The sequence below is a fragment of the Blennius ocellaris genome (assembly GCF_963422515.1).
Source record: "Blennius ocellaris genome assembly, chromosome: 1".
NCBI classification, from domain to species: domain Eukaryota; kingdom Metazoa; phylum Chordata; class Actinopteri; order Blenniiformes; family Blenniidae; genus Blennius; species Blennius ocellaris.
Genome location: NC_137650.1, coordinates 28,508,628 through 28,534,617, shown reverse-complemented (window position 1 = coordinate 28,534,617; position 25,990 = coordinate 28,508,628).

The window sequence follows — 25,990 nt, the reverse complement described above, 5'->3', positions numbered from 1 at the left end:
GCAGCGAGGAAGACGAGACAGATAAGTATCAAAATATAACAGGAAAGGACAAAACAGGTAAGACAGATTGTATAACAGCACAGAAGGAGACTTGACACATTTTTATAAAAATGCGTTTCATTTGAGGATTGAAAAAGTTGTATAGTCTGTGTGAAGTGTTTTAGTACCTATGTTCTTCCAGTAGAAACACTTAATTGGTGAGCACTATTTCTTAAAAAAAATGTTTTTGAAAAATTGCAAGGTAAAGGGCTGATGGGTTGGTATGATGAGATGAGTGAAGAACACATAAGCCACATTGCATGTGCATTCCACATATATATATATATATATATACATACATACATACAAATTTAGAAAAATACAGTGTTACAGTTTACTACGTGGTTTCCTATGTTTGTGACAAACCAGGCCCGTTGTGGTATGCATCAAATTGATCACGACAAAAATCAATATCCATGGCATTGAAGATATTTGAAACTCCAAAGAGCAACTGGTGAAGACAGTATACAAGGAAAGATTTGCATGATATCCCAGCCAATTCCCAAGTGTTGTGCTCTTTATGCAAACACCGTATAATTTTGCAGCATAACAAGACATTGTAATTCTACTCAAATAACTTCTCCACAGAAATGATTTCTTGTTTTTGTTGTTTGCCCTCTCCAATTTCCCCCTTGGTTGCTCACCATCAGACTAAAGACACAACCAAAAAGCACTGCCGCACACAAATAATAGTGAGCGCAAGTTAATTATTTTCTATATTTGACTAAGTATTATTTTTGAGCTCAATGATGCTTTGAGTAAAGCAAAGGTTATAAAAAGCATTAACATTTTAATAATGAATTAAGTTTGTACTTTCTATTACATACTGTGACATTACTTGAAATATGTATAGCTAATTTTCTCCTGACACTTTTTAGTACCAATTGACCCAAGTTACCCTTTAACAACAGAATAGAGACTCATAATGAGAACAAAATGAGCTTTCTTTTTTCCTTGGTGAAAGATGCAATAACACATTTATGAATTGGCTCTATTTCATAATGTTTAATTGTGTTTGACGTAATGGAGCCAAGGTTTTCAAGTGAATGGTAAAAATTATTGTAAATGTGGAAGAAAAAAAAACCTCATGATAACTAATTAATCCAATCTCACCTCTTTGCTCTGTGCCCTACAAATCCTCCACAATCCAGTTGATGTGCTGAATGGCTTCAGAAGTAGGTGGCATGAAAGAGAAATATCTCCTTCCACCACTGCTCACAAGCACCTCAAGTGAGAACCATAAAGTGTTTGTGAGTGAGGGATTTGAGTCTGCTCTTTTGACAGGTTTAAACCCAGCCATCCAATCTTAATCCTATGGGCAAAATGCTCTCTTGCAACGGATTCAGTCATCTGCTTTCAACCTCTGACACTGACAGGAAAATACACATTTCCGAACACCACATCCCCATTGTGCTGCATTTCAACATCTGTATCCTCATGACATACAGTTTTAGATACTCACTTATCGCCTGGAGCTTAGAATTCCCCCCACTACTTCTTATGATCTAAATGATGTACGTCTAAGAAATTTTATTTAAACTGTGTATCCTTAAAGAACAATGAAAAACTGTTCAATTTTGATCCCTTCCTTGCACTACTGAGTTGGTCACAAGATGCTGTGGTTGGTTTGTATGGATCGGACAGGCTTTGATGGTTTGCTGGCAAACAAGATACTTGGAGAAATGAATGCATGAACACATTTTACCAATAAACATCAAGCTTATTAATGCAAATAGTAACATCAACTCACCGGATGCACTCTCATGACTGAAACAAATGGATCAAAAGTCATGAATTTGCACATCCACATATTAGGTTTCAGTCAACATCAGAGTGTCGCTGAGGAAGAGAGGATTATGGATGGAGCTGGGGGTATGTCTGCTCACTGGAGTTAATCACAGAAAAGGTCACTCTGATCATTTGTGCTTCCAAACCAAGGTGACCATTCACAACATGCACTATAAATCATTGTTTTAGGTATCATCTGTCATCATAATGGTATGTATAAAGCTGTTCTATGCCACAAAGGTTTGCCACAGCCAGTTGTTGAAATTTTCACCAGTACTTTGAGTAGTTTTTACACCAGATGCAATTTCTATTTGCAAATTGGTCTCTCTCACTCACCTACAGCAAAGTGCAATTAGGACATGCTAAAGTAACTGCTTAATCAATGAAAATTATGATATACAGTTATTATCATAAATTAGTAATTTATGACCACTGACAGATGAAGTGAATAACAAAGATTGACTGTTTAACCTGTTTGTTTTGGGGATTTGTAAGGAGCAAGTTAAAACATTTTGCTCAAAGTTTATCTGTTAGAAATAGGGGGGAAAGGAGAAGAGTTGGGATTAATGCACATTTCACGATGTGCAATATTGTGATGGCTAAACCTCTGGGTGAGGGCATCTCTGACACTAGCTCTTCAGGCATGTCCCCTATCTGTAGTCATTATCTACTCAAATTGGTCTTAAGAAGGAAAAGCTATAACTAAAGATAATTCAAAAGTGGGCAAAGGCCAGTGCATGTGATCACATGGAGCCCTCATCTTGCCTATAAAGACTCATTTCTGCTATGCATGGGGACACGCAGCAATCATTTCATAGGTACTTTTTCCATCTCATGGAAGCTTATGGATATGAACCAAATGTTCCAGTACCTCTGGGAATCTTGTTGGGAGCATAACGTTAACCAACATTAATCAAAATGGCCCAAGTATTTGCAGATAAGCTGTGTGAGAAACTACTGACAATATTCACCTCCAACATCTCTCAAAATGTTATTAGTGGCATCAGAGACCACTGCTGCCTTCAACATCACTTAGAATTGAACTGAATGTCAAATTCTAATTCCAACGCAATAGATGGTTGGAAATAAAAACTCAGTGACAATTCCACAGTTTGAACAGCGTGCATGTGTTTTTGTTTGTATGGAGGGCATAAAATGAGCCTTTAGAATTCAATCTGCCCCCAAACTCTTCAGTAATCTTGTAAAGCCCATGCATCAATATGTCATGCTTGAACTACATTGGGCAAGCGGTCATAAAGTTATGGCGGATTGCTATATCAACTCAGAAGAGTTGAAATACTGTGATAGTCTATGTTCTTGTATTTCATACAAAGCAAGTTAGAGAAAAAAATTATTTTGTTGCAGACATCAAATTCACTTTTAAAGAATGTTTTCATTCCTTGTATACAAAATATAACTGCTCCTGTCTCCGATATTGAAATATAATAGAAAGAACTTCTCTTTCTTCATCTCTGTATTATTTTTTCCCCTCTCAATGATAAATGTGTGTGTTCTTCAAAAAAGAGTAACATTGTGCATGGAGAAAAGAGGTTCTCATAACAAAACCAATAAGGCAAAAACTGATGAAGTGAAAACACAAGTATTAGTTGGTCACAAACAGCTCCAACGTGGAAAGGGTTTCTATTCTCTTGACTATCCGGATCCAGAGGGTATAAATTAATATCCTCAGTCCACGGTTCATTGTTTCATAATAGCTCAGCGGTAACACTATGACAATAGCTTTTTGTAATGCACCAGGGCTAATTTATCATTGTACTGAAAAGTTAAGAATTATTTATAGAAAGTTTAAAATCCACTTTCAGCTGAAGTATCATCTTTTCAGTGTTCCAACTTTTTTCCTGAGGGTGGGGGCTGTTGTCATTGAATCATACTGGCACACGTGTTGCCTTAGGCCTGTCTAATTTGCAGTGTTGCAGCAGACACCAGGGAGAGTAAATGCTAAGTGGATCAATACCAGAAGAAAAAAAATCCAACACTAAAACTTTTGTAACACCATGGACACTTTCCAGTAAGTGTTCTTAATATTGTAAGACTTCACACTCTGGGGAATCAGATAAAATCTGGTGTTTTTCTTCCCTTGGTTCCTTAATAGGTCTCCTGGGCCTTCCATCCAATATGTAGCAAGAGGAAAATAAAAACATTGATAATTTGTAAGTTATGCATAGGAAGGGGAATGAGACATACCTCCCTGATGCTGTTCCTTTCCTCATTTATTCCCAAGACAGTTTCACACTCATTTTGTTTTTCCACTACAAGAAGCATCCCCTCTGCCATATGCACTTGTTCTTCAGCTATAAAGTGACGCTAAGAGAAGTGATAAGAATCGGTTTCCTGCTTTTTAACTGACTATCTCGATATCTTACCTTAGAAGAGACATAAAATAGCTTCACAGACAAATTTGTTCTTACTCTACAAACTACAAAACCTAATTAAATTAGAGAACACGTTTACACATGAAAAATAATGTTTTCCAAGAGTTGACACAATGCACTATTAAGAAAAAATTAACAATGCCCCTCATGTATTTTCCTTTCATCCGAATTAATTGCCCTTGTCTTGCTATCAGTTGGTCTTATTTACCTGAACTTTACTTTCAAAATGTGTTTCTCAGGTGATGTGTAGTTCATTATGATGCAATATAAGACTAATATCTGAACTACACACACTTCTCCATTTACAGTCCTACAAAAAAATCCAAATAGTCTTTGGCTTATTCTCTCTTTAAGGTGGAGGGTAAATTGCAGGATATACAACTCGCCCCATGGAATGAAATTTTAATGAGTTTTATATTGCATGTTAGAAGCACAAGCCTCACACTTCTTAAAGTATACTCAAAAATGAATGAGGAATATAACTTCAGGTCCCTGTTGTGGATGTCTAACCAAAACAAGGAGCAGCAATTGTAAGTCTCCCACACAAATATTGTGAATAAGAGTCTGATCCTAAAGCATGATGTTGAATTGAAACAATCACTGCAGGGAACCAGTCAGTATATGAGTTTTTCTTCTTCTTTTACCTCCCACTGATACCCTCCTGTGGGGAGGAAAACACTTCTTCAACGTTAGATGTTAGTGTGAATGAAGGAAATGTCCTTTGTAAATACCCCTTGTTATCAAAAAATACAGCAAATTAAGTACCATACAAGTTATGAGAGACGTAGAATTAGATAATACTAATTATACTAAACCTGAATTTAATAGCACCTTTCAAAAATATTGTAATAAAGTTCTTTACAGACAGAATAAAATAAGATCAAGTAGACTAAAAAAAGAAAACATCAAAGGTTAATGAAATATATAGTTATGATAAAATAGATTTCACATGATGGATATGTCAAACTCAAATGAAAGTATATACTGTACGTGTAAGTACTGTCCACCCAATGTGAAGTAATATATCACAACAGAAATAGTTTTACAAGACTTTTCTCTCGTAATTTCTTTCCGCAACTTTGATATGTTTGTCCTCCCTTTATAACGAGAAAAGATGAGATGGTTTATAAACGATCAATTTGCCTCACCCACTCATGTAAGAAGGACTGATAGCAATGTCAGGCAGGAGGTTTAAAGGATAAAAAGGGAACATACGACAAGAAAAGGAATCTAACCTTTAACTAAAATGTTACTTTACTAGATTTTCACCAGTTCAGATTATGAATCACAGTATCAAGGTGAACCAATGAAAACCTGTCAGAATTACATTAATTCCAGGATGCTTTTCTTCGTTACGCCATGTTTCTGAGGTTCCCTTCCAGTGTCCCTCAGCTCTCAGTACCCATGAGGCCAGAGAAGCATTGTCCTGGTCTTACAACAATGTGATCTACCTTCAATAGACAAAGGATTCCAGCTGGGTTTATCCCTCATTTCTCTCAACCTCCTCCCAGTGACAGATGGGACTGTAACTAAAAAAAAAAGAAGGAAAAAAATTCCTTGAAGACAAAGAAATTAGTGTCTTTTATGTGGATCCAGAGCAGCTCGACACCAGGGATGTTTGGCAATGGTGGGAGCGGAGTTGCAGTCTTTCAGTATCATTTTACCCTCATTGTTGCAAAAAAATTTCCACTACAGTAGAAGACCCATACAAAGCTCCAATATAATGGAACCTGTCTGACACATTGTTTGTATTGTTTTAGTGAACACAAGAGCTGTACACCTCAATATAAACTGAAAGATGCACACAGTGACACGTGTGTGCTCACATACACCCAATCTCCTATTATTACCGAACATACATGCGCGCGCGCACACACACACACACACACACACACACACACACACACACACACACACACACACACACACACACACACACACACACACACACACACACACACACACACACACACACACACACACACACACACACACACACACACACACACACACACACACACCTCTGCGAGCTGGTGATAACTGCTAAGCAGTGTATGCTCCAACAATTGTCAGACTGCCAGGGCAGAGAGAGCCAGGAAAAAAAGAAGGGGAGGGTGAAGGAGCAAGCTATGAGTGGCACCACAGAGTGGGTACAAGGAGAATTAGACAGGTGCCATGCGGAGTGGTTGGCAGAATGAGGAAAAGGTAGACGTCGGTAAGAAGGTGGCGGTACAGATAACAGCAGAAATGTGGAAGAAGGGGAGACAGAAGAAACTTCAAGATTCCAGCAAATGACAAGACCTACACAGAAGACTGGAAAGAGACAGCAAACTGGAAGGACAAAGGCAGGGGAGAGGGTGGGGGGGGGCTCGCAGCCAAAGAAAGGATATGAATAAATGGGGGGGGGGGGGGGGGGGGGGGGGGCAGACAAAGTGTGAAAAGGGAAAGAGAACAAAACAAACCATAGAGGGTGAATGATAATGTGTTGTGCAGGCACCTCCACCTCCACTGGATACAACACTCCCACTCCTTTCATGGTCTGCAGTCTGTCATCAACACCCATCTCCAAGGACAGTACAGGCAGGGCTCTGTCAGTAGCTGTGCAATAAAAGTCATACGCAATATAGGTGAGTAGAGCTGTTCCCTTGTCTTAATTTTACTTAATTTGCCATAACACTTCACCTCATCTCACATTATGTTAAGTCAGAAGTGAGAGAGAGGGAGTGAGAGAGCAGAGGATGTGATAAGAGAGAGCAGGAGGGAGTGAGAATGAGATGGTGTTGGATTGAAAGGAGGCAGTGTGTGCAGTGATAATCGGCTGTTGGCCCACGGTCAGCAGTCCACCAGCACCACCATGTGGCAGCAATTCTGGGGCAATACTGGATTACAATGAAATGATCAAACGATTCACAAATGAGCTATTATGTAAAAGTTTGACCTGTGAACATTTTTTCCATCATGCACTCTTGTGTCACAGTTTCTTTCTTGAGTTGCTAAATATGAACCCATGAGGGAGAAAAACTTAACAAAATACACAAGCTATTCAAAATAGCTTTCCTTAATGTTGACATGTGCACATTCCTCATTCTCCATTGCTTGACCTATGAAACTTATGATTTGATATATATTATAATATAATATAATATAATATAATATAATATAATATAATATAATATAATATGATATAATATAATAGCTTTCGCTAACTTTGGGTTCTATCTGGGTCACACACTGTATGCTGTTCTGTTGTATCAACATTCGTCCATGTCAACAACTGACCTGCTTTTCCTGCCTCTTTCCCTTTTCCTCCTGTACTGTGTAAAACCATTTAGCTTTGGTTCAGACAACCATTCAGTTTGCAACAGAAAAAAATATTGCAGCTCAAGTTTAAAATCAATCACATCGACCTTTCGAATGTGCTACAGTGGTGTGACTGTGAAAGTCACTGTCACCCATCAGAAATAGCAATAGAAATAAAATCTGTCATTCACCATAAATGATTATACATTTGGTAAATTATTTTCCAAGTAACACTTTAAACACTTTCAATTGAACCTCGTCACTGAGTTTAGCTTAAAGGGAAAGTAAACGCTTTTTAAAGGTCCAGAGGCTGTAAAAATGTCAATTAAATCTGACACGCGCACACACACACACACACACACACACACACACACACACACACACACACACACACACACACACACACACACACACACACACACACACACACACACACACGCACACACGCACACACAGGCTTCAAAGATGATTTGATTGACTTCACCTTCAAGGCTGCACAGCTGTGTCTTTGTTAGCCCTGTTGCCTCAGAGCAACTTAGAACTTATGGACCTTTCTCTGTGGATATAGCATGTTCTCATTGCGTATGTGTGGTTATTGATTGCAGGACAACTTGTCCACAGACAAGTCATCCATAAAACTGCCACTCCGGACAGCTCGTCCACGGATGAGTTTTCAGAATTTTTGTGAGAAAATAAATCCTGTACAATGTCCTTTTACATATTATTTCTAATTGATATTTTATATCTTTTCATGTATCCAGTATATGTCCATATATATTTAGTATAGTTCCATATGGCTTTGTTTCTCACGAAGAATGGTCCTCTTTGTACACATGATGGTGCAACCCCCACCTACCCTAAACTTCGGCACTGCCATGTGCTCCACGTTCCAGCTTGCTAATGACTGTATCATTCATATTGTAATCATGCTTATCGTATAACGTCGCTACTCTATGAGACTTGCAGCTCGCTAATGTTTCGGAAGGTAGGTTTACGTGCTGCACCTCAACGCATCACTCAAAGCTGTAAGCTACAAAGCAACACTTTTCAACTGCACAGCTTATTTGTTTTGAGAAATTTGTTTCTGAAAACCAGATTTCTGAAGACTTTTGCCGGTGCATGGTGCGTACCTTTTGAGTTTGCACTCTTGGGCAGCTGCCGTCTTGACTCAAAGCAAAATCAGCCACTGCTTATGTTTTGATGTCAAATATACTTAATAATCCTTCTAAATGTGTTAAATACATTTTGAAATCCAATCCTTCAAATCAATAATGCTGAAAAAAATAGTCGTGGACGAGTTGTCCAGAATCACGTGGTCAAGTTGTCCGGGGTTGCAGTTTTATGGACGAGTTGTCCGTTCACCGTGGTTCATTAGCAATCAAGTCAATCAACTTCTAAAATGGATGTGGCTTTCTCTCGAGTTTTGGACTGAACGGGAGTTGGACCATCGTTTTATATCTCCACGTGATCAACTTCCAGCCGTCACTTTGTGCTGGCTTACCATCAACAAAGACATCACCTTCTTTTATTTTTGCTACTTTTTATTGATTCGCTCAGTGTTTGTTGGATTTACCAAGTGAGAAAAAAATTCTACATTTGTGAATTTAATTTGTTGACAAATTGAACAGTGCCTTAAAATATGTCTGATTATGCTCTCGCAAAACTACAAAAGAAAAATCAGATTACATCTTGAAACGACATGCAGAGTAGACCGTTTGTGCTCAGTAGACTTTAGATATTTGAATGTGATGACTGTCCTCTCTTGAGGAAAACAGTCAAGTCTAAAATTAACATAATGGTTCCTTTCGGAAGACCTGGATCAGTGGCTTGCCTCAGAGGACTGAGAAATTAAATGACTAAACAATATTTCAACACCTGCCTCGGAAATCATCAAAGCTCTCTATTGATGGTCATGTACCATCTGTCAACGAGAAAATGGTGGCCCTCACAGACTATCAGATAATCTGGAGTAGATGATAGCCATAGAATGTGTCACATTTCTCAGTTGGGGCAGAAAGATGTGAGGAAACAGTTGCATTGTGTGTGTCTAACAAGCACACACAGAAAGGGATACACACTCGCACATCTCTTATTCCTCACCGCACCTTAGGGTTTTTGAGGGAAAGGATAAATCTATGGGAACAACTCAATCACATTACCTTATGTAAATACCCAAGTCAGCCCATCCTCTCTTTACCACTGTGTTAGCTCCCAGCCCTATGGCTCCTCTGGCACAGAAATGCGCATGGGGCAAATTAACATTTGCTCTCATAGCCCGCAAATGGCAGCTCGTGCTTGCCATAGAAATGAAACACTGGCCCATGCAGGAGAGTGAGTGAGAAAATATTTGAGCGAGGAGCGATTAATAATTCTTCAGGCAGAGCAGTAACATTTGCTTTTAGGGGCAGTGGATCGACTGAATGGGCTTCTTCAGGAACTTTTGAATCAAAGCTTGTTTTTTTATTGGCAACTTTATCTCGCTCTGTGCATTCGAAAGCATCACTGGATACTTTTCATTGACCGGCATTACAATTAGAGGCAGTAAGAACCACACTTCTTACCATACATCCTTTTTAAAGTCACGGCTCTCATAAATATGGAGGGGGAAAAAAAAGTGAAGACATTGAACAGAGGAGGCAAGGAGCCTGGAAATGTATCTCAAGCAATAAGCAGTTCTGTACAATAGGAAGAATATTTGTCCTAATTACAATATGAGCAAAAGGATTTCTTAATCCTGTGCTTCATTATACAAACATCGCTGTTTGCCCACAGTAACAAAAGGCTTTGAATTACTATAATTACTTTACATTTTCAACTGTGAATGTAAAAATATGAAGCTGCTGGTTGATCTCCCAATAGTAGAAGCACAGTGAATGATTTGCACGGCAAAAGGGTACACGTACGTCCACTTTTTGTCCCTGACAACACTCAGCTCATTAATGCCGTGATTACTCAAAGAGGTAAATGGACAGAGTTATTGTCAGAGACGGGAAGGGGGTGCAGAACCTGCTGCTGACTCTCCACATGCTCCACAAGAGTAGCACCTTCCCCATTTGCTTCTCAAGATGTTTGACTCAAGGCGTAGTTCGCTACAGATGGCTCTTCTCCGCTCTGCTGTAGCTTGAGCCTTGCTGTGGAAAGATGCCTTTTTTTTGTATGCTTGAGCCAAACAGAAAGAAAAAAGGCACATCTGTGAATTATAGTTTCAAGCAAATCCTCACAGAAAGCTCATATCAAACCAGGGATTTTTTTATTTATTTATTTATTTATTTAAAGTATACAGGCATAGTAAGCACTTTAAACCTCTTTCTGAGAAAATGAATTGGTTTGGGGCAAATGCTAAGTGACAGTCACTCAGCATAGTAACTTAAGACGGTCTTAGTTTTCACCTTTTAATAATTCAGAGCTGCTGGATGAACAGTATGTTTCATTAACATCTGCTATAAGGTACACGTATTCTCTGCCTCAAGATTCGTTCCCTGAGGCGTCTCCACTCACACACATGGCCAAACATCTTGAAGAGATGATGATCATCTTGTCATTTGGGCAACAGTGTTTTATTTTTGCTGAACACTTCAGAATTTTGCATTGTTGCATTTGATAAATCATCTTATAATGACACGTCAAGATTAACAATCCTGAACACCCATGGGTAATTGGATGCGCATTGTTCCTTGTATGTGCTCAATACTTAAAACAATACACTTCACCTTTGTTTTCCTAATTAAATCCCATGGCACTTTCGCAGCTCTAAGATGTGTAAAATAACACTTATGTTATTTCTATCATTGATTAATTATTGTGGAACAATAAACCGACATCACCAACGATGGAAGTCAAAATGTAATTTTACTGAGCTGTTTTTTTTATTGATTTTAAATCTTCCATTTAGGCTACAGACAACTAACTGAGTGTAAATATAGTTAACATTGAATAGGGTTTCTAATCCTTCTGTAGTTTGGTATTAGAATCTACGGTTCTTTCAATCTCTAATCTTAATGGTCGACAGCAACACAAAAAATACACTAACCAGTGTCAATTTCCTTGTTCAATCGCATTTAATTGGTTGTTTACGTATTTCAAAATGTGCCTGGAGTTGACATGCATGTCCCGTGGAAAATTAAACATAGCCACTTGAGATTGATAAAATGACACATATTGGGTGCTTGCCACCTGCTTCTTCACTTGTGTTTTGCAACAGACTGCCCTTTTTTTGAACAATCAAGCAACATGACTGTGAAAATCATGAAATGTTTCCAGGTTATTTGGAACTGTAAATCAATTAGCAATGTCGTAATGCCAAGCAAGATAGAGGCTTTATAAAGACGTGCCAATGTACACCAAGGATGCAATTTTATTTGTAATTTAAATGACTTTGCAAATACATGGTTTCAATAAAGATATGTCGGAATAGATGCACATTTTAAAGTACGTGAGAAAAGCGACTCGCACTAATACTTTTACAGAGTAACGAAAAGGTACAGTTGTGAATGAGTGAGTGGTAAGTAGCAAGCTATGATAAGAGTTCACATTTTTCCGCATGAATATTAATTCCTCAGCATATGCCAGGTTCAAGGGGAATTCTTTTTAAGGATGCTGAGCCACTGCAGTATTAACAGAGCACTGCAGGTATTCTCCCACTCACAAATTTAAGGTTTACAAAATCCAGTCCATGAAATACACCATGATCCTGCTCCAACGACATTAAAAAGCAGCTTAACTTTGGTCAATATTCTGTTGTTGGCATTCTTGTTGTTTCGATGCGAATACCTGGCTGTCATTCAACTCAGCAACTAGTCAAGTGTACTCAACTTCAAAAAGACATGGCTTCTTTGATGTGTGGGCCCAATGCTGATTAAAAAGAGAATGAGATATTTGAGCAGATGTGCACAAAATCACTCCCCAACGCAAACTATGACTATAAGTGCGCCATGAGAGAAATCACTTTTTACCAAGAGAAAAAAAAAGTGTAACCTTGTCTTTCCTGTGATTGAGTGTCTCTATCAAAGAATCCGTGCGCATGTCCTTCAGCATCAAAGCCTGTATTTCATTATTATTGTTATTATTTGAAAACATCACAGTCACCTCCATTAGGCTCAAGATTTTCAAGGAGTTCAGCGGAGACATACCAGACACAGTCAGCTTTTCTGGGGAATGCAGGAGTCGAACGTCCGCGAGGCTCCTTTTCATGTCTGCACGGGATGAAACAACGGGAGGTTTTCTTTGCTCAGCTGCTTGTGTGTTCAGTATCTTGGTGGCTCGTCAGTGGGAGAAGAGGCATGGCTGAGGGTGTGGTGATGCCAGTTTGGTGGCACACTGCAATTTTGTTGCCAAGAATGAATCTATTTTACACAGTCAGCTGCTCGCCTGCTTAGAGCAGGTCAACTGCTCAGTTCACTTGTGCTTCAAAATATTTTGTCCACTTTCCTTGCTGGAGGCACTCACATTTAGAACTCCCTAGAGTAACACAGCCACTCCTGAATTCTTGTGTTCATCTTACGGATGTTATTGTTATTGCCAACCAACATAAGAATTCGGTTTTGGACTCGACAGGCTAAAGATTCCTGTGTAATTCAAAAAATCCACAGCACTCTGTCAAGCTTTCATGGAATATAATTTGATTCAAGTAAATGTTAGCAGAAAATATTGTTGGAATACATGTGGATTTAAGTTCATGTGACAATTCCAAGAAATTGTGCTGAAATCAATGCATTCTTCAGCACGCTCTTTGGTACTTAAGAAATAATAATAAGAGAAACATACACATGTTATTAAAATCCAAATTTTAGAGCGGAATATGATGTAAATGTAGTAAAGAAATTAAGATTTCAATAAATGCACTTGTACAAAATATTTAAGTACAGCAGGTCCCATTGTTGCAGGGCTTTGATGCGTAAGCTATGACATCAGTGTTTGAAATAGATTAATAAAGAAATTTTAAGGTGAGGTAGCTTTAACTGCCATGACAGAGAGATAGATTTTTTGTAAATATTTTCTAGAAACGGGTATACGTAGACCTGAGGACAAACAAGCCGTATCCCCAGTATACCTATTTGTATGGGAAGTTGCACATGTGTTGATGCTGAAATGTGTCAAAATGTTCACTGAATTTGCAGTCTGCCTTTGTGTCAATGCCTGGCTTCTCATTTGTCCAGATAGGAGACGTCTCAAAGCCATTGATCAGGTCAACTGGATATGGTCATATGTCTTGGAAGACATGTCGTCCCTTAACCAAATGGCTTGAACAGTTCATCTCCTTTTAAAAAATGGAGGTGTGCATTTCACTGGGACACAAACATGACATCATCAAACAAAAGTTGGAATTTTAAAAACCTTAACATGGGGACATGTATACAAAATATTATATATATATATATTTTGTGAATCTCTAAATCTCAATACAAAATAAGAACAAAAAAATCCCATCCATTCATCCAGGAGACAATTCATCTATAAATTAAGATTTAAACCACATCTACACAGTCTGAATAAAAAATAAAAGACTGCTACTTCAGCAAAGACTGAACCCAAATTTGTCCAGTGATGGCAGCTGCTTTGTCATTTGACTTTGTGTTACAATTGGCTTCAAAACCAGTTCCAGGGCTCCTACGTTGGTTGTAGGTGTCGCCTGCAGTGTTAGTTGAAGAAGAAAACTTATTAGGCAACAAGAGGCAACTTGCTATTCTCTTCTAGCCTCCTGGCAGAAGTCTGTCACCTCCCATGCATCATTGGTTGTTATTCTGAGTTTGTTTAGTTTTTTTCTGGATACTGATGTCTTTTTCAGTAACGTTGTTATTCCAGCTAGTTTATTTTGTAAACCTTTTGTACATTGGTGATTCTCTTTTCTTTAAGCCCTGATTTTTGCATCCTTCTTTCCTGGTTTCCTTTTTTAAAATAGTAATTTGAGCCAGACAAGTTTGTGTGTCTGAATGGAGTAAGGTGACTTGTAGTGTAAAGTGCATTGAGACCACGAAAGCTGTAGAAAAAAAAAGTTCCATAAATAAGTCAGAACCAATTACTTACATTTAGATTTGTCTTGTTACTCATTACTTTTGTCTTGCATGGACATGGGCACTGTCTCCCTGTGCCTTCTGCTCACCGAACATTAACACATCCATTTCTCTCCTGACGAGAAGCAGTTCACCAAACTCGTGTTTACTGGCAAACAAGCACTGCCATTAATCCTGTATCTGACTCATGCCTTTGGATAAATGCATGAAAGATTGTTGACTGCAAGCAAGTATGAACATTGCATCTACAGCACTTGTGCGGGTTAGTTGCAGTGCATTGTCATTGAAATGTTTGTAAATATGTTCATTAAAAAAAACATGTTTAAATCAGATAAAAGCAAAAACAGTTTATGATCAATCATTGGCTTGCTTTATTGATCGTATCTGTCAGCATTTGAAAACACACACATGATGATTGACAGCTAGCTGTCACAGCCTGTATTGGGAGCGGCTTTACGAGTTTGTGACATATTACCTCAACTTCACTTCTTTTGACAATGAATAACATAGCTCATTACTTCTAAAAAAACGTATTAACATTAGCTCAACTGCTAAAGTTTGTGATGAGCTCCTTACTTATTGGTTTTGTCTTTTGTGGAAAGAGTTGCAGCTGTAGAAGCGCTCTTGCTGTATGTCAGTTAGAGTTAGATTAAAATGATTTGCTCTTTATTTGCTGAACAGCAACACTGGTAATACTAAAACAGTGGTGTCATTAATACAAGAGCTAATTCATTCCATCTGACATAAATGTGAAGTGTACGCAACAAAAGAGTTCAGTTAAGGTTTGACATTTGCTTGCGTTGTGGGAACAACTGCTAATATAAATTTTTTTCTTGTGTAGTCACTCTCTTTCTTCGTCGCTTTTCCTCATTGTCATTCTTTTCTCAAATGCCTTGTCAAGAGCTGTTGAATTGCAGCAACAAATGCATGTTACACTCTTAATTTGTGATGTTGGTTTATTATCCATGCGGGGTGCTATTCATGTGAGACATCTTCCCTTCCTCTGGTGTCAATAAACCAACACACCCCAGTGAAAAAACACTTTCCCACCAGCAGAACTCCTATTTACTTGACTTAAAATTCAAATAAAGCAGAACTACCATCTCTCAGCCATAGAAAGTGAAAACTTTGTGATCAACTTTAACATAGCATCACACGTCTTTTCTCTCATGATAAGTAGTGCGTTTCGGTTGAAGCCAACAGTTGTTGATTTGAAAAAAAAAAGGTTTACAATATACATTCAATGGCCATTTTCTTCAGTACACCTTGCTCATACTAGGTTGGACCCTTTTACCTTCAGAAGTGCATTAATCACTGGTGGCATAGATTTAACAGTGTGCAAACATTCCTCTGGGATTATTTTCATATAAACTGTATGGGATGGCACAGCATTGTACAGTGCACACTCACGATGCATGAGTTCTTGTGAATGTGGAAGCTGTGGAGGCTGTGGTGTCTGAACGATGTGAATTTAACATTAGGTGGCCCAGAGTGTACAAAGGAAGTGTCCCAGAACAGTCACGCCACCTGCATCAGCCTGGACTGTTTATTTAAGGTAAGATGGATCCATGCTCTTTTGTACTTTAACCCAAATTTTGACCCTAAGATGTATATGTTACACTAGAAATCGAGATTCATTTAACCATCAGACCAGGCAGGAATTTTCAAATCTTTTCTTGTCCTACTGCAAACTGTGGCATCAGATTCCTGTTCTTAGCCGACCCTTGAATCTGTCATGATCCCGATGAGTGAATCATTCATCAAAGTTGCATCCTACAATGACTGACAGCAGCATCTCTTAAATAATACAAGTTTGACTACATAAATAGGATAACTGTTGCTGCAATGCAAAAGTAAGGGCAAAGTTATTTTCTCAACAAACTATCTGCTTCCCATCTATTTTTGAAAGGTTGTATCAAGTGGCTGTAGCTAATTATTCACTTACAGTGACCCATGCAACACTGAATAAAAGTGATAAATTGGACTCCTGAGATGAAACGCATTCTCAGTTATCTTTATTGTAACAATTGTAAGGTTTTAGGATGATGAGCTGTCTTGATTTATATACATGAATTGAATTCACTCCCATTCCACAATTTATGCATTGATTGAACTGCTAGGCATACATGAAATTGGTTGTAAAAGGGCCACGTGTTGCAGAATGATCTGGCAAATTAAACACATAAAGACACAATGCTATGGTGAGATGAGAAAAACCTTATTTAATAAAAAAAAGAAGAAAGAAGCATTGTCTTCTTTTATCTTTGTCGGGGAGCAATACATTATTTCATATGATTCGTTTTCCATCAGGTGCAAAGAAACATAAAGATTGCGCCATTCACATTTTATCCCTTCGTTAAAGGTTACGTTCCTTTCAAGGCTGTGCTCCTGTTCCGTTCCATGTTTAGTTGTTCGGCACTCCAACTGAAGCTTCCAATCTCCTTTGTATCTTTTCTTGCTGTCTATCATCTTCTGCTTTGTTATTCGATTTATAAAAAAAAAAAAAAAAACAGCAGATGAGTGCTTGAGATATCCTACTGAGACTAAAGCCTCATTTCCGATGGTGTCCCAGAAACATAAATCTCATTATAATTTCTAACATCAAGACAATCTACTTTGGAATAACAGAAATTTATGAGTAAAGCTAAAAAAAGATTTTAAAATAAACATATTGGGAAAGCCAAACAACTTCCAACCATACATATGCATGGGGTGGCTCCAACAAGATGAAGCTAAAAACTGTTGGAGATCTTGGAAGTAAAATAGCACGTAAAAATCTTCAGGAACTTTGCAGAAAAAACAAAACCAAAACAAGCAACAATGGGGGGTTTTTTTGCACGTTTTTGCATGCTGTCATATATTGGACCCAAGGAGAACTTCATGTATGAGAAAAACCCCAAAAATAGTTTTAACAGGTCTGTTGCTCTGAAATGACAGTGAGGTTATTTGTTTCTTTGTGCACCTTCCTCTACATTTGTGCTTTATAAATAATGAGAGCTCATTACAGAACCAAAATGTTTTTTATTCACAGACCAAATCCTTATTATGTATTTGTCAGGACTTTAATTTCATTTCCTCCATTGATGAATGTGGAAGTCATTGGGGTTGGGAGAAATGAAAGCTATTTTGATGCTTCATCAAATGAAGATTCCTCTGGGAACTTAAGATTACAAAGTGATAATGCTAATAGCAAGTCTGTTCATTTGATCACACAAACACACAATTAGGGCTTCTGTAATTTATTATAATGTAGTTATTGGCTGGGAGAAATACAGCTTTTAAGGACATTTGGGTGCATCCGTATTTGCAGTATGGTCTCATGCACTGCTTTGTGGGGTTTGGATTACGCTCTGTGGAATTTTAAATAGTGCTGCTTGTGCATTGCACATTCTGAAACAGTTGAGAGTCACTACACATTAGTGCACTGTAGTACATCAAGTGAGAAAAGGATAGCAACATGTTGTCTTTGATAATGTTCCCTCAGAGGCTGTAGAGACTACACCTTGTCTTGACCTGCTGCCTACTATATGTGCTGCATACAAAAAGACACATCAACACTAATTTCATGAAGAAAGCCTTCAAAAACAGCAGCAGGGGCTCAATATGCTCCAATCAAAACAAGTAGACAGAACGATGAGCTGCAACATAACAAAGGTCTTCAAAGAAATATAGTAAAATAAACGTAGCAAAACCTAGATTGATGTAATTAAAATCTTAGGAGCAACATTTAAAGTGGTCAGACTCATTAATCATTAACTAACTCATCAATTATCGACTTGTGTACGAAAGCTCTTTTTAAATATAACTGTAGCTTTAATCCTAAATTGCCCGGCTTAAATACGAACAGTAAACTATAAAAATGGAGATAATTGAATACTCATGAAAGAAACTGACAAATTTTGTATGCAATTATGTAATGATATAACCAATTGTATTCTTGAAAAATCTACATTATACTCTAAATCGGTGCATGGTGAAGTATCTCCTTGAGGGGCAGTACAGAGAGTGAGTGCCCGGGGATCTGCAGATTTGCTTCATAAGTGATTCTCAGGGCTCCAGGGTAAATATATTTTGAACCATTGCCCCATATGTTGTATTTGTAAGTGTGCATCTTGTTCCTTGTAGCTCAAAGAAGAAAAATCCAACAATGTTCAGTTCACAGCACTGGTCATTGAAAGATATCACACCATATTTTTACATCAAAGAAACCCACTTTCAAACCAAAACCCTTAAACTAAAATGAGAAAAGCATCAATGTGGTCTCAAGTTACTGAACTGCTCTTTAATTAAATAAAGCAGAATAATTTAATGTTTTTAATTATCTTTAAACTGGAGGCCCCATGTTAAAAATCACTTTTTTCTTTATTGCTGGATAACTATATATAATGTTATTAAACAGCACACATAGACCATTCTGCATGAATCAGGTTAAAACTGTGAAATATTTTGAAATGTAAACCCAACAAACATTTTTTTAAATTAATTTTTTTTATCTACACTGCATCCAAAAAAAACCTTTTGGCTACAGTCGAGCCGACAAAGCCTTCAGCTGCGACTTTTAGTGTTTCAATGATTTTTGTGGACAAATCTGGTGAAGTCTGCCCAATAGCACTTTCTGTGTGTCTCCAACTGGAGCGCTGGCACCTACGCACAGACGGTCTAATAAGCAAATATTGGCCACAGTGGATGAAACCCTGTGAGGACTGGCAGACTGTATATTTAATTGTGAGACAGGATAGTGGACAAATAGATTGATGATTTGCTATTTTCACACAGTCCTTGGAATTCCAACAATCTCCGGGTGTTTTCCCCCCCAGGCTTTGTTTCAGAGCTCATGGCACCAATACAGAGAATACCCTGAGCAGCAAACTCTGGTGCATTGGAAACCACATGCTGCACCTTGCTTTAAGTGAGTTGTATCCCTGATTCTGACAAAAACATTTCTACTACCGGTATCTGTATTAAACCTTTCCCCCCCGAAAAAAAAGAACCTGGAACAGAATTTGTCTATTTTTTGTCCCCTACAAGAACATTTAAGCATCTATCTTTATTTAAGGCTAATGTACACCTCTACAGCGACTCCATTAAATGACTTATTTTCATGCAAGTGAAAAAGCCTGTTTACTCCCTATATAATAATGTTACATTTACTTCTGTAACAACTAACAATGTAATAATGGCCAATAACATAGCAACTTGTCAATGATGTATTAAAATAGTTTTAAAAAAATCATCAATGATTGAGAGATGTCTATTATAGAAAAATGTTATTACAATAATAAGCTTATTGCCCTATAGGCAAGTTATCACTTTATTACATTGAATAAGGGCAAAATGATCATATTAATGGCAGGTATTATATTAACCATTATTACAGTAATGGTTTTTATAGCCCCCTGTATGACACTTAACAAAGACTGGTGGATGTTTATGTCTTGGTAAAATACTGAAAACCTTTTCGTTACTTGAAGCACACAGGCAAGTGAGAGTTGTTTACCTTTTACACCAGATTTTCCCCTGAAGCATACTGAGGTGGTTTTCACACTTCATTCAAAAATAAAGGTTACCCTGAATCTAAGGGCTTGTCCATACAAGAACACTGTTTCCTGTAACTGCACTGTTTCCACACAGCGCTGCATTTTAGGAGCCCTAAAATGCATTTTGTTGGTGTTGTTGTGGTTGTTGTTGTTTTCTTTTCTTTTTTTAGAGGGGGTGTTGTGATACTTGTAGGTGATATTTTGTATCTCTTCAGTACAAGGAGGAGCAGGAGTATTCTCCGTGCCTTCTGCTTTTCTCTGTGTCTTCTTCTACATTTTTGGTGCATTTGATGAGTCACAGCACCCCCTAAAGTCACGACACATGTACTACATTGTGTTGATTCATCTTCAGAGGGACATGCGGACAGATATTTTTTTTGAAGTACAACGGAGAGAAAAAACATTGTTTTGGCTTGTGTGGACAGGGCCGCATGCAGCCAGCCATCAAGTTGGATCTAAATGTAGCCTGGGAAGCAATTATTTCTGTTTGAAAGTGATTTCTGGTTGGATGCAGCCATGCTTTGCATTTGAGCAAAGAACTTGTATGCTGCTAACCATTGGAGAAAGACTCTCAGCACATAAGGCCTCCTTGCCATAACTGAAATAACTGTGATAATGTGCAATGCAGCTGTTTTGCCTCCAGGCAGAGGCATGTTTATTATATTGTCTTAAAAAACATTAGAAGTATTCAGTGTGTATAATAAGCCCAGAAGGTAAAGTTTCTTTCATCTGTTATTTTTGTCACTTTGCAAATTGGGCTCTAACAATTATTACTGGAAAAAACAATATCCACATATTTTCATTGGCACAGTTTATCTATTTAATAAGAAAAACTATGCAAAATGAACACTGAGTTTTTATCATTTCCTGTAATTTTTGTTATATCTCACAAAATAGATTTTTTTTTTCCCGTTAACAACATCATAATGAGCCAGATGAACAATGAATTCTGTGAACCCTTTCAGAGCTCAGGATCATTTTAAGTTACTTAATGGTTTATTTATTTATTCAATCATCATAATGTATTATCCACTGGAGCAATACAGCTCCACTGGTCTTTGCTTGCCCCCCCAGGGCAACAGATGTTTCACAGTGCATATGGTGTCTTAATTTCTTCCACAATCTTTTTCTGCCTCTCTTTACACTCTCAGCATTTGTTGCATTTCTGCTTTAACATACAGTTGCGTAAGCAGCTCCACTAAAGCAGTTTAAGGTCAGCGGATCTTTCCGATACACGGCTCTCCTCAGTCTGTGAGATTCAATGAAGTGGGGAGACCCTTGCGTCAGTTTGTTGCCTTGCCTTCACAGTGAAAGGGACCAATTTAGGCAATTTAGGAACCTTTTAGAGAAGACCCGCAGGCACTTTGCTTGGCGTTCTAGGCATGGTCAACAGAAAGCAGTACCAGTGTAGAGATCTTTGACTCACAGGGGGGCTTCCCATCTCCCAGTTAGCCAAAGATCTACATGAAGAAAAAGCCAAGCGAGGATCCTGTTCCTGACCTGGATAAAAAAGCTTCAATATTTATGAATCGAACCAGGAATGTTGTGGTGGAAAGATCCCATAAAATATCGAGTAATTGGGATTGTTGGGTACTGTTTGTTATTTTTTAAAGTATCTATGCCTGGCCCTAATTGGGTTCCTTGACCCCAGAAGCCTAGAGCTTTACTTTGATGTTGCTTTCAGCAGTTGCATCACTATTCAGGAGGCTTGTGTTTTGTGATTGTTTTGAAACAGCGCCTCACTGAATCCCCCTATCATACAGGGATTTGGGCCCCCGATGTTTTCAGTGTGGTAAAGTAGCAGTCATTTTCAAGCTCAATAAATACAACACGGATTGAGAATAAAATTCACACAAACACGAGCACTGATGCCTACTGAAAAGCTGCATAAAATTGTCCAGCATGCATCCAAAAACAATTAGTCACATTCATCCGGCTGACACGCAGGGTGCTCGACCTCCACTGGGAGCAATTTGAGGTTCAGTGTCTTGTTCAAGGACACTTTGACATATGGTCATGACTAGACAGGGGATTGTGCCACCAATCTTGAGGTTTCAAGATGCACAATGTGTAAAAACTGTTCATTACTATAACTTTGGAGTGAGACACAATTTCCAACCCTCACCATCAGGCAAAAACTTTAAAATAATATTATCACTGTAACACTTTTAAAGATATGATATTAGATTTGTTTGTTCTGATTGTATCTAGTCATGGCATAATCCAGACATTAAATATAGAAAAATACCTTTAATGAAAAACATTTTTAAAAAGAAAAACAGCTAAAAACTTAATACATAACAAAAGAAAACACAACTTCCTCCCATACACATGATTTACATTGTTCCTCACTGGTAACTGCATTGAGATTGGTTGTTTATCTGGGATAAAATGTTTTTGAGTGTGTTTCTTCTCAATTTGATCGGTTTGTACTGCCTGCCTGGTGGTGGCTGTTCAAACACTGAGTGCCCAGGTTGGCCGTGTCCTGTAAATTGTTCTGAGTTTTTTTCTTTAAAACAGTGGGAACTGTTTAGGTCCTGTAATGTGGCAGCTTGCACAAAGTTTCTTCCATCAAAACATCACAGACATTGAGGTAGATGCTGTTTGCTTGGGATTACAAAACGCTGACCAAATTAATGAAAATATTCAGCCCTTCAGTGTCACAGTTATCACAAATGCTATCAGCCTACATCCGCACATTCAAGAGGCCCCAATTTGGCCAGCCAATCAACCAAACAAACGGTAAAAATTTCAAAGAGAACGTAGATTTTCTTCGAAAACAAATTTCTTAAAGCTAGTAGACACAACACTGAGACCTGAGCTGATATCAGTGATGCTGCGATGAAAGCTAGCTACCTTATTGTGAAAATGTGAAAGTTTGTAAAAGCATGCATAATGCATCAGCGACAGGACACGTTTTTTGACATTTCACTATATTTCACACCAGGACGTATCATTAAAATTGGCTTTATGTTGTGATCATAGTCATTTTTGGTAGTAATTGCTTGATTTTTGCAAAAAAAAATTGACATTTCTTTGATGTATACTCTGCACTACAACAAAGAAAAACTTTAAAATTTTAATTTAAAGGTTATTATGGTACTATTTTACCAATCTGGTCCACTCAAGATGAAAACTGGGCTGTATAATATGTACAGTATTCCTCATAGGTTAGTCGGGTGCAGAAACAAGAGAGCACTTCTTTTCAGAAGTAAGAACATTTGAAAGAATGATTGTTTACAAATGATAAAACTGTGTTTATTTGAACTGTCTTTAGAAAAAAAAATACTTTATTAGCGTTTAATTAAAATTGAGTTGAAAATGTCACAGTAGTGACTTTCCTCTTTGAATTTAAGGTGACTTTAGTATATTTTTCCAATGTAGTCACTTTTTTTCTGCCATCTTACCACCTGCTCCTTCCTGCTTTGTTGTGGCCAAAAATATTTTCATGGAGTCAACTATTTCAACAACTGTTGAATGGACTTGTGGGGCAGGGGAGGCTATAATACTACTGCCTTTGGACCTTCAGTTACTGCTAGCGTGTGTTCACACTTGCCAGGTTTGGACAGATTACCACTAACCCTTGTGGTGCGATTGCTGCATTAGTGCAGTCCATTTGTGGAAGTGTGGTCACTGCCATTTGAACCCTGGTGTGCACCAAACAAAGCCGGAGGTGATTGTTTGAAAAACAGGTCTTGGTTTGCTTCCAGATTCACTCTGATGCTGTTTGACTGAAGTCTAAACACAGCACGAACTAAAGGACTCTACACGGGCCAAACGCAGGATGTGACCGATGTCAGAATTGCTGTTTCCCCGCAGCAAATCTCAACTGATGTGAGCAACAGAGGAATTCCTACTACTGATGTTGTCTTTATACATTTTTCAAGCTGGTAGGGGAGTTTCCTGCTGGTATCAATATAACGACAATAACCCCACATTGTACAAAACAATACTTTATGTCACAGAAGATATAGTCACTTGTCAATCGTGTCATCAAATTAATATTCAAGAAATTGGTGTTTTGCCAAAAAAGAAAAGGTAAGTACAACATTATCCATTCTTTAGTAAAAACCATTCCAAGTCAAAACTTTACATTCCTCAGATTTGGGATGACTATCATTCGCAGTTTAACAAATTTACACATATCAACAGTCTAATTCATCTTCATTTGTGTTTAACAATATTATTAATTAATATATTAATATATATATTAATGAGCCTTGTGTTTTTATAATATATATGTATATAATATTATATTAATATATTATTAATAGAAGAGCCTACTTTACTATCAGCTAACCTCCATGCTAGCCTCCATTTATTCCGTTTGGTAAATTTAGAAGTGGAGAACATCACAATACCGGAATTTCTACTAAACATAACCCTTCCAGTGTAGACCAAAACATGTAGCGTATGTATGTTTGAATGGATGTAGCACACGCCTTTTCTAAACCTGCCTCAGTTTTAACTGTGGGCGTATCATTGATGAGATATTCATGGGTGAAAGCCCACAGTCATTTGGTGGCAGTAGATGTTTCACTAATTAACAAATTGAAGTTTAGAGTTGTCTAGTCTAATTAAAATTCTTCATGGTTAGTGGGTGTTTTCAACAAGTGGGGCTGTTGCTAGGTTACTGCCTGTTTATTTTACAGTATAGTGCCTAAAATACATGCAACATATTAAAGCATAATTACAACGATTACAAGTACAAGCACATCGGTGTTCTATTCCCATTCTTCGAAAAGGCATTGTGTGAAATACCAACACTGGTGAGTCACCATCTCTTCTTGGATTTGTCATCTAAACAACCTCATGCTTATAAGCATTGTCTCATGTGAATTCATTCGTGTACACACATTGGAATTTTGCAGTTGAATAGCGATTCAAACCGAGACTGTGAAATAGAAGAAAAATGTTTCTGCTGGATCCTCAGTGGGCTCGTTGTTACAGGTTGCTTTAATTTCAGGCCATGATTCTAGGTGTTCTTCACTGTGAAGCTTTGCATTAAGAGTATGCATATTTACTGTGTGTCTGTGTGTGTCTGTTTTCTCCAAGTACACTTTTTGTTGTTGTTGTTGTGGTCAGTTCATTCAAATTGTGATCTTGTTTATTTTATAACTAATCCTTAGTTATTCAAAAAGAGTTACTTCTACACCTCCTTTATTATTGGAAGCACCAGTGTAATTTCATTATAATGTGTATGAACAAAGTTGATTTTTATTGTGAGTAAAACTGGTTTATACCACACGTATATATCATGTATATCAGGGTCAATAATATATTTTCTTTTTAATATATGTTTTACGTATATTCATGAGAAGATTGGATTTTTTTTAATACTTAATCAAGTTTATTCAACAACTGTATGCGATATATTAAAGAATCCATAAAAACTGAATATCAATACTTTGGGAGTTCTTTAAAATGCAGTCTGTAATACAAAGAAAAACAAGTCAATTTGGCTGACCAAAGGGAACAAATATAATAAATGATGAAAATGTAGTTAAGGAAGGTCCACAAACATTTAGTTAGAGTATGTAAACAATAAGTGTTTGTTTGGGGTTTTTTTTTAATAAGAAAAGATAGATTTAACATTTTTTGTAAATATGCAGATTTTAAGAACAGGTGAAAGGTAAAGACTATTTTGTATTGTTTGTATGTCAAACTCAGATCAGGTCCTCGGAGGAGTGAATTCATTGGCAGGATGAGCATGTGTTGAATAGAGTCAAACCCTCTCTATATGAACCAGCTGACTAAAGAGAGCTGTGATCTGAGTTGAAACGGCCTTGTCTACGAGAAGATTAAAGTTGTTCATCAACATTGTTTTGAAGTCATTCATTTACTCTCCCTTTTATCTTATATGCCTCTTACCCACCAGGTTATATTATCTCATCTAACCTCATTAAACATTAAAATGCATATA